We start from the raw sequence: 10,476 nt of genomic DNA, 5'->3' as shown, positions 1-10,476 counted from the left end.
ACATTGAGGTAGTGTTCTATACTAAATCGTTAGTGTGTGAGTATATAGACATGTATTTATATGATGAGTCCCTTTAATTTGTTATAGAAATTTACATAAAATTTATATTTTATGTGGGAATTTATATATAATTAAGTATATTTTTGTGTGTATATATATAATCATATACTATAATTATATAGTTTGTGTGTCCTCTTCAATTAAATAATAATTCACATGAAATTAATTCATGTTTTGACCTAGTATTTTGTATTTACATGACATATGTACACTCAAATGTAACAAAACAATAAAAATTTAGCAGTCACTTACCTTGAAAATCAAGTCTTATAAAAAGTGACAGTGATTAGAGGAAGGAACGGGAGGTGGGCAAGATATTATTTTATTTCACTACTATCATAATGTTAAGAAAAGAAAAATTTTCTTATTTTCCTCATTGCTGCATTATCATGCCCTTCACATACCACATATAACCAATTGTGTACATGATCATACATTTACACACACATATACTTGTACACACATACACACACACACACATACACATACTCACACTATACACTAACCTAGAAATTCTCTCAGGATTCAAAAATCATTCTTCCATAACAACCTGAGCATTAAAAAAATTCAACTTGTCCTACTACTATCTACAATAATAACAAATGAAATTTAGAAATGATGAGAAATCAGATGCTGTTTTCCATAACTCATGCTATTTTTATGGGATGATGTAGAACCTTATATTAAGATTCATTATTTTTATAGTGTTTCCTAGTTATTTTCCCTATTATTGTATAGAGTTTTTTTATACAATATATCCTGATTATAATTTCCCCTCATTCTATTCCTTCTGGTTTCTTCCCATCTACCCACCTAGCTCTACTAAAAAAGCAGGCTTCTGAGAGATACCACCCAATTATAAAAAAATACAATATAATAAGCTAAAGGAAATTATCTTATTGAAGTTGGACAATGCAACCCAACAGGAGGAAAAGAATCCCAAGAGCCATTCATGAGACCCATTCCTATAATAAAGAGTCCTTTAACCTACAATGTGTTCTGCCTTAAAAATATGCTAGGGCAATGGTGGCAGAGAAGTTGTGGAAATAGCACACTAATACATGATTTAACCAAGGCCTACACAATGAGGTGGAATTCACACCAGCCAGTGAATATATAGTAAAGAACCTGAGGATAGAGAGCCCAGAAACAAGGCATAAAACCAAACACAAGAAAGCCAATAAAATGTCTCCAATGGATATTCTGTTATCCTCACAGATCAGTGTCTGATTCAGTCATCAGTAGAAAGGCCTCTTCCAACAGGAGATGTAAAAAATGCAGAATCCCACAGCCAAGCATTTTGTGGAGAGAAAGTCTAAGTTGGAGGTCTACATCAAATCTCACCCTCCTTAGAGCTCAAGGAATACAATAAAAGCAGAAGAAGAAAGATTCTAAGTGCAAGAAGGTTTAGAGAACATGAGGATACAATTGTCCTCATAATCATACAAGAGAAAAGTGAATAGAGTTCAGATAGATGGAAGTAGCAAGCACAGGATCTACAGGCATCTGCACTATGTCATCCGTGTGTGCATTATAGCTATTAGTTTAGGACCACTCACTCCAAATTTGAGGTATTCTCACTTACGTAATATATTCACTTTGAAGATTGGACCTGGATCCTGAAACATTACAAACTGACTCTCATGTTTTGGCTTAAACCAAAAAAAATAATAGGAAAGTATGACTCATTTTGAAGATGGAAATGTTTCTTTTGACAGAATAAGCTGTCTTCTATATAGAGCTCTAGAATTTCAATATATGTGCAGAAAATACACAATTGCTACAGCCATAGTGTATGTTTGTGTGTCCCATTTAATGCTCCAGATTTTCTCTTCAACCAAGGTCTCAAGTTTCATATTAAAGTTCTTTAATATTATATGTAATAATATGTTAAAGGAGTCAAGTTTCCCTAGGTTACTGTTTGGGTTGGCTGGCTAGTATCAGGATGCCTGGGTCTATAAAATTGACAGCCATAAAGACATGGTGTTCCACATCATCTGTTTCCCCCAGTATATTTGTACTTCCAGTTTGTTGAGACAAGATAATATGGGTCTCTGAGGATCCCTGTGTTATTTCCTTTAAATTGTTCTAGTCAATGACTCTGAGGAAAAATTATTCTTTCCCTCTAGTATACTTTTTAACATATAATTTAGCACATCATTCTTATAAACTTTCCTCTGCCATGCCCTGATATTATCAGCAACATTCCTTCTCAGGATCTACAGTGGATCCTTACCAGGATATATATAAACAATAAATGTAGAATTTCATGGCCCAGATGTATAATAAACTCCAATCAAAGAACTTCTGTAAGTATGTACAGCTGGTGGATGCTATGGAATGTTATCATACAAGGTAGAATGAAGGAAATTATTTAGACACACAGAAATGCTTTGTTAAACAAGGTCATTGTAGTTCTTAATATGGATTATCAATTTGATATGAATTAGCATAAATATGATAACAAAACTCAGAGAATATCTATCAGGGATTACTCCAGATTTGTTGAATTATGTTGGATTAATTGATGCAGTTGCAATCCTTTTTTGTCTGGGTTTCTGGCCTGAATACAATGGAGAGCATGAGCTAAATAATAGCCTTCTTATTTGTTGCTTTCTTGCACACTGATGTGGTAGAGCCAATTAACTCAAGATCATGTCACAATACTTCCCAAGCAAGACAGACTTTACCTTCAAGCTATGAAAAAAAGTTAACACTTCCATGCTTAAGTAAATTCTGTCAAATAATGTCAAACAACACAGGACACTAATTCAGGGATTGTTGAGGATTTGTCTACTAAGTAGATATTCTTCTTAACATTATTGCCTTTATTATAACTAGGATACAATAGTTATATATTGACTGAGATTACAAACACTATTTTGCTCATAAATTATTTTTAAGGAAATTCATGAATTTTGGTATAAATTATTAAAATGGAACAATATTTCCTTAAGTCATTGTACCAAACTTCATAGATATAATGTGGACTTAAATTGCTCTGATTGGATACCATTTTTGTCCAAAACTTTAATGGTTTAAAGGCTTGGTGCTTAAGGTAATCATGTTGAAATGGGCATAACATGGAAAGATAAAGTCTAATGAAAAATGGACCACAGGTCTCGCCACTTGCTCTGAAAATCCTTCCCACAATATGCTCTCCCCCTGTCTGTTATATTACTGTTATCTGGATGACCTTGTTACTGAGGTTGTGTAACTGTGTCACATGACCCAAGCAGAGTATAAGATATCTGAAATTTCATTCTTCAACAGTTTAGGCATTATAAATATTTTCTTTATCCCTTCTGCAATTGAGGAAAAGTCTAGATTGTTTCCCTGTTCTGGCTATTATGAATAAAGCTGCTATGAATTTAGTTGAGCAAGTTCCTTGTGGTATAATTGAGCATGCTTTGGTTATATGTCTAAGAGTGGTGTAGCTGGGTGTTAAGGTTGATCAATGCCCAGATTTCTGAAAAACCAACACATTGATTTCCAAAATGGAAGTGGATATTCGCACTCCCACCAGGAATGGAGGAGTGTTCCCCTTGCTCCAAATCCTCTCTATCATGAGCTGTCACTTGTGTTTTTAATCTTAGCCATTCTGTCAGCTGTAAGATGGAATCTTAGAGTCATTTTGATTTACATTTCCCTGGTAGCTAAGGATGTTGACATTTCTTTAAATGTTTCTCTGCAATTAGAGATTTTTTCTGTTGAGGAGTTTCTGTTATGTTTAAATCTGTACCCCATTTTTAATTGGATTATTTAGTTTTTTGATGCCTAGCTTTCTTGAGTTATTTATATATTTTGGAAATCAGCACTCTGTTGGATTTCCAGTCAGTGAAGATCTTTTACCATTTTGTAGGCCACTATTTTATCTTATTTACAATGTCCTCATAGAAGCTGTTCAGTTTATAAGGTCCCATTTATTAATTATTGATCTTAGTGTCTATGATACTAGTGCTATATTCAGGAAGTTCTTCCTGTGCCAATGGATTCAAGGCTTTCATTCATATGTCCACAGGTATGTGGTGGTACATTTACACAATGGAGTATTATTCAGCTTTTAAAAACAATGACATCATGAATTTTGAAGACAAATGGATGGAACTAGAAAAAAATCATCCTGAATGAGGTAACCCAAACCCAGAATGACAAACATGGTATGTATATCCTTGATCATAAGTGGATATCAGCTATAAAGCATAACCATGTTACAATCCACATCCCTAGAGAGGCTACATAACAAGGAGATCTCAAAGGAGAACTGGGACACATGGAGTTCCCTGGGAAAGGGAAATAAAAGAGATCCCCTGGGCAAACAAGGGGTAGGTAGAGATGGGAACATGAGTGATCAAGTTGATGTTGGGATAAAAGGAACGATTAATGAAAGAAATGTCTTGATGGAGGTGTATTTTGGAGTAAGGTAGGAATATGATGTAAATGCATATATGTTCTTAAATATAAACTTCTCCATCTATATATTGTTAGTTATATGTTTGTCTTCAGGGCTAATATTTTGGTGCTGGACAACCAAATGTCCTCTTCTTAGGTGATCACAAACTCTTCTGCTCTAAATTTGTTAGTTTTCTTTACTTCTTTATGTTTTTTTTAAGTCCCATGGACTAGTCTTTCTCATACAGTTTTTCATGCCCATTGGTGTTTTCCTTCTGCAGCTCAAATTCATTCAATCATGTGTGACCCTTTATGAGTAAGATTTTGACATTACTAGGAGACACATTCTCACAGCAAATTCCTTAATTAGGTGTAGGAGTTGTGTTGCAGGTATATCCTTCGTGAATGTGATCCAGAACTCTGCATGCATTTTGATTAGTAGTAGTCTTTTGTAATAGTCTCCATCTGTGTCAAAGAATAGTTTCCTTGGTGAGGGGTGAAGTCTGCACTTGTCTGTAAGTATTAGGAAAATATGCTGAGAATATTATTATGGATTATGCTGGTTTTAAAAACATTCTTCTCCATGATTCATAACTTCATTAGCTCTGGGAGTTTGGTTTGACTGCTAGTACTAGGCATGATTTCCCTATGGCTGTGTGGGTCAAAAGTCTAATTACAAAGTTTTTGGTTACCTTCCAAGTATGCATACCAGTATTATGCATTAGCATTGTTGGCCATGTCATTTTTTGTTGTAGTTTTGTAGGCATTATAGCTGGCTAGAAATGTTGTTTGCTCCTCTCCCCCTTTTGAAGCTTGTGCATTGTCTTGAAGTATGAAAGGTGCTACTCAGAAAGGAAGCTTTCATGTCAGTTCCAGCTCAGGAACAGTGGGGTTGTCTGTCTGAAATTTATGGTGTTTCAGCAATTGAGATTTCCCTATCACCTTAAGGGAAACTAAGGGCAACAACAGTAATCCTTAACATTTTTGATATTTTTTTTGGACAACATGACCAACAACTTAAAGAGAATTTCTCACCCTTGTTGCTAGAGGTTTTGTTAGAAGGTTTTTTTTTTAGCTGTTAGAAAGAACATAGTTGGTACAGATAGGAAAATTTCATGTAAACTATATAAGTGTGCTTATGGAACTCCTGAAATTCTTATATTTATTATCTTTTTCTCTTTTAGAAATATAATTGATAATAGCATTACTTACAAATTATTTCTAATATCCTTGCTATTTTTTATACCATCCCTACTTTCTGTGCATTGGTATCATTCCCCATTCCTGATTAGAATGATAATTTTTTTCCATTTTCTTGTTCAATCACTTGTAGCCAATTATACCTCTAATGCTCCCTGACTCCCACTTTTGCCATTTTATTTTTTTTATTTGTTTTCATCTTGTCTTTATTGTTCTCAATATAATCAAAACACTGAAATGTTTATGTAGATGACGTACAATTCACAAAAAGGTGATGAAAACTAACCTCATATGACACAATAAAGGATTAGATTTTTCAATATGAATTACTTACAAGTAGTATTTAATAATCTCAGTGTCTCTGTAGTCGCAGCAAGATTATGTGGGTTCATGTGGATGGGGAATGGGGGGAGAAGTCTCAAAGGTACCTAAGAATGAATTTAGCCTTATGCAGCTGCAGGGATTCCAAACCTCAAAGGACTGTAGTACTATCCCTTTGCCTAGGGTAGTTTTATTTACTCTCTATTTACAGTTTAGTCAGTTAATTTCTATACCTTCAAAGCAACCTAAAAGAAGCTCCCAGAGATAAAATGCCAAGTGCAAATAAAAAAAAATAATAAAAAAAAGATATCACGGTTTTCTGGTTTCCTGAACCAAGTTTTGCATAGGCCTTTGATCCTTGGGAGACTCTCTGATCCTTGACTTAGACAAGATTCATAGTCCATAAGAGAAACAAAGGCATGGTTAAACAAAGGAAGTATCAGGGCTAGGTGCTACACTTTGGAGCCAGCAGCCACATCCCAGCACTTGGGAGCCAGAGGCAAGCAGATCTATATGAGTTCTAGGTCAGCCTTGCCTACATATTGAGTTCCAGGACAGCCAGGGTTACATAGTGAGACAAACAAACAAACAATAATTTTTTTGTGGGTTGGGTGGGGTGGGTTTCTCTGTGTAGCTCTGGAACTTACTCTATAGACCCAGCTGGCGTTGAATTCAGACACACCTGCTTTTGCCTCCTGAGTGCTGGGATTAAACACATGGGCCAACATGAGTCCTGTTGTATTTTCATGGCTAGCCATCCTCTTTTCTGAAAGCCTCAGTGAAGCCATAGTCATGGTAATAATAGGTTTAGGGGTAGCATTACACAATGAACTTTTCCTTTTGCCACATTATCCCAACTGATTCAAAGCCTTGAGGATAGTAAGTACTGTAGTGGCTTTTTGCTCATTTGTAGTCACTTTAATACTTAAAAGCATTTATCCAGAAAAAGGGACCAAGAAATTTGGTTAAGTAGAAATATAAAACTACTTTGCTATGGAATAGCCCTTATGTACACTGTGAAGATGTGTTGCTCTCATTGTTAATAAAGAACTGATTAGCTGATGGCTAGGCAGGATTTTCAGGACAGAGAGAATGTTGGGGAGAAAAGGATGGAGTTAGAGGAGGCACCAAGAGACTCAGAGCCTGCAGGATGGGAAGTAAATACTTTTGCCATTTTAGATTCATGCCATTACTCCAAGCTATATGCTCACATCTGAAGAATTAAAGTTGGAGTCTCAAATAAGAATGAACATCCAGTATTGGTCTTTCTGGATCTGTGTTGCTTCCCTCAATATAATTTTTGTAGTTACAAAATCATATAAATTTTCTTGTGACATTTGCTTACATTGTGATTCAAAAATTTTGTTATGATGTGTTTCATTTTCACTGAATTATGGAAATAATTTTAAACTTTTTGCTTCATAAGTGGCACAATTTTATACAATTATATGCAATTTTATCTCAATGAATCTCAATTATAAGTTTCCAATATGTTTAGTTCCTATAGAAAGCCACACTTGATGAAAGTCAGTAGGCTAATTACAGATCTTAAACAATTCCTCCTCACCTCCAAATTAATCTCCCAGTGTCATTTACAGTTCTGTAGCAGAGCATGTTTTGGGTTTATCCCTCACACTGGGCCTTCATTTAAATGGAATTAAACAGAATATAGTGGAACATCTGTCATTTCTGTCTCCTGTCTACCCCTTCAAATCATCCACTTTATACATCCCCTTTCCAAGGTATCAGCCCCGAATACCTAGAAACACATATCACCTGAACATAAGTGGCCAGAACTATCAGAATTCCAAGAGTTTCTTGTCAACATCACACAGACACTGCACACTAATGAAAAAAGGGCAAAAAAAAACCCAAGAAATTTATGGCACAGAAATTCTGGAACTTCTGGCCAACAAGGAGAAGAATAGATAACACCAACCAGTGTTATAATCTTCCCAAATCCAGAATCATGGACACCAGTGTAATAACACTATAGCGATATGTTGCAATTATCACACAGAACAATATGTCTTCATTGTAGGCCAGCAACTCTAACACAGTAGGCCATAAGTATTTAAACTTAGCTATAGCACAGGACAGGGAACCTAATAAAGTCTTTATTAATATGAGAGGACTTCTAAAAGAGAAAATGAATAAGTCTCTTAAAGAAAAGTCTCATTGTCACATAGTAATCTAAACATTAAACATATAGTAAAATAAAGAATATTAAAGGTACAAAAGAAAACAGCCTAGTAATATATAATGGCAGACCTGTTAGAACCAGACACATCGCTGATGACTAGAAAAGTCAGACGTTCTACAGAATTTAAGATACCACAGATGTCAGCATAGACTATTATACCCATCAAAACTTTCAATCACAATATCTGAAGAAAATAAGACAATCTTTGATAAAAACCAAATTTAAGCAATGTTTCTACAAACTCAGTTCAATAGAAGTCTCTAGCAGGAAAACACCAGAATAAAGAGGTTAAACACACTGAATTAGAAGCCCTCCAAGAAAACAATAAAGTCCTGGAAGAAAACAATACAGCACTGAAAGAAAATCATGAAAAAGCAATGAAACAAACAAAGGAAACAGTCCAAGAACTGAAAAGGGAAATTGAAAAAATAAAGAAGACACAAACAGAGGGAATGCTGGAAATAGAAAACCTGAGTAAAAGATCAGGAAATCCAGATGCAAGTATAATCAACACAATACAAGAGATGGAAGAGAGGATTTCTGGCATTGAAGATACAGTAGAAGAAATAGTTTCATCAGTCGAAGGAAACACTAAAGCCAACAAAGTCATGAACCAAAATGTCCAAGAAATTTGGGACACCATGAAAAGACCAAACCTACGAATTATAGGGATAGAAGAAGATGAAGAATACCAACTCATAGGCACAGAAAATATAGTCAACAAAATTATAGAAGAAAACCAACTTAAAGAAGGAAATGCCTAAGAAGATACAAGAAGCCTATAGAACACCAAACAGATTAGACCCTCCAAAAAAGTCCCCTCGACACATAATAATTAAACAACTAAATATACAGAATAAAGAAAGAATATTAAGAGCAGCCAAGGAAAAAGGCCAAGTGACCTATAAAGGTAAACCCATCAGAATAACACCCGATTTCTCAATGGAGACTTTGAAAGCCAGAAGGACCTGGAGAGATGTAATGCAGACACTAAGAGACCATGGCTGTCAGCCCAGACTAATATACCCAGCAAAACTTTCAATCATCATAGACGGAAGGAACAAGACATTCGAAGACAAAGCCAGATTTAAACAATACCTATCCACAAACCCAGCCCTACAGAAAGCACTAGAAGGAAAATTCCAACTGAAGGAAGTCAGATACACACTCAAAAACACAGGCAATAGATAAAGCCACAACAGTAAACCCCAAAGAAGGGAAGTACACACACACTACCACCAAAAATAACAGGGATGAACAATCACTGGTCATTAATATCCCTTAATATCAACGGACTTAATTCACCTATAAAAAGACATAGACTTACAGAATGGATACGAAAGCAGAACCCAACTTTCTGCTGCATACAAGAAACACATCTCAAATTCAAAGACAGACACTACCTAGGAATAAAAGGCTGGGAAAAGACTTTCCAATCAAATGGTCTTAAGAAACAAGCAGGGGTAGCCATCCTGATATCCAACAAAATAGACTTCAAACTAAAATCAATCAAAAGAAATCAAGAAGGACATTACATACTCATCACAGGAAAGATCCACCAAGATGAAGTTTCAATTCTGAACATTTATGCCCCAAACACAAGGGCACCCACATATGTAAAAGAAACATTACTAAAGCTTAAACCACATATAAAACCCCACAAATTAATAGTGGGATATCTCAACAACCCACTTTCACCACTGGACAGATCTCCCAAATTGAAACTTAACAGAGAAATAAAGGACTTAACTGATGTCATGACCCAATTGGACCTAATAGATATCTACAGAACATTCCATCCTAACAAGAAAGAATATACATTCTTCTCAGCACCCCATGGAACCTTCTCAAAAATCGACCACATACTTGGCCACAAAGCAAATCTCAACAGATACAAAACAATTAGAATAACCTCCTCTGTTCTATCAGACCACCATGGTTTAAAGTTAGATTTCAACAACAACAAAAACTACAGAAAACCTACAATCTCATAGAAACTGAATAATGCTCAACTGAATCACCAATGGGTTAAGGAAGAAATAAAGAAAGAAATTAAAGACTTCCTAGAGATCAATGAAAATGAAGACACCACATACCCAAACTTATGGGACACTATGAAAGCAGTGCTAAGAGGGAAATTCATAGCACTAAATGCCCACATAAAGAAGTTGGAGAAATCTCACACTAGTGACTTAACAGCACACCTGAAAGCTCTAGAACAAGAAGAAGCAAAGTCTCCCAGGAAGAATAGACGCCAGGAAATTATCAAAGTGAGAGGTGAAATTAATAAATTAGAAACT

The sequence above is a fragment of the Peromyscus maniculatus genome, chromosome 1 (genome assembly GCF_049852395.1).
Source record: "Peromyscus maniculatus bairdii isolate BWxNUB_F1_BW_parent chromosome 1, HU_Pman_BW_mat_3.1, whole genome shotgun sequence".
In the NCBI taxonomy this organism is placed as follows: domain Eukaryota; kingdom Metazoa; phylum Chordata; class Mammalia; order Rodentia; family Cricetidae; genus Peromyscus; species Peromyscus maniculatus.
Note: the sequence above shows the minus strand (reverse complement) of the source record.